The following is a 941-nucleotide window of genomic DNA, read 5'->3' on the forward strand; positions in this document are numbered from 1 at the left end:
AATCTTTGTAGAAATCTATTCTTCAACTCATAGACACACAAAGTCCCAGCTATTTCAGACCCTCAACATGTCTATGTTTTGTCATCTTCATCGCCTTCAAACTTATACAACCACATTAACTTTTACCTAAATTTCAGAAATTGCTTCTAATAACTTCTTTACTGGATTCATATTCTCTATATGGTTCTCACTCAAAGGAAAGATCAATTACATTTTTTAACTGTTGTAACCCAGTACTTGTAAAATTTAACCATAGGCATGGGCACCTGTTAAAGATTTTTGGATCAATGAACCCACCTAATTAAAACATTGCTTAAAAGTTCTTTTCTTGAAATTTTGTTAATGACTAAAAAAATATCAGCTGTGTTAGTGAGCATAATTCAATTTATTCATTTACTTTTACATGTCCCTGATGATTTATGGCTGTATTAAATATTTTTTTTTCAATTTGATAGAAATACACCTGCACGAAGTTTTGGAAGGACACTCTTTTTATGAGATTAATTAGTTTGATGCCAAACTCCTGCCATTCCCTGGCTGCATAAAGTAGGGTAGAAAGTTTAACCTCTACTGCATCATTAGCAAGAAGTCGGTAGAAAGAAGCAAGAGTGGGGAGTATATAATCTCTGTGATAGATTGTACTCTTGTGAACAAGCCTTTGCTTCCTCCTTGTACGAGTATTGTACATGCATGTCCTTTGCCATGTGACTTTGCAGAGACCCTCCCTGAAGCCTGAGTATACTTTCCCAACCTGTGGATATCAAGCTCCGTCAGACAACAGCTTTTGGCCAAGCCTGTGGAATATGCTTGGGAGTCACAATATGCCCGTTTAAAGACAAAAACTTAGAAAACCCTGCATATTTCCACACATCCCTCTTGTGTTTCTGCTCTCTGCCATGAGAAGAACATTCTTTTGGAGGCTGAACTGACAGATGAATAGA

The sequence above is a fragment of the Propithecus coquereli genome, unplaced genomic scaffold (genome assembly GCF_000956105.1).
Source record: "Propithecus coquereli isolate 6110/MARCELLA unplaced genomic scaffold, Pcoq_1.0 Scaffold450, whole genome shotgun sequence".
In the NCBI taxonomy this organism is placed as follows: domain Eukaryota; kingdom Metazoa; phylum Chordata; class Mammalia; order Primates; family Indriidae; genus Propithecus; species Propithecus coquereli.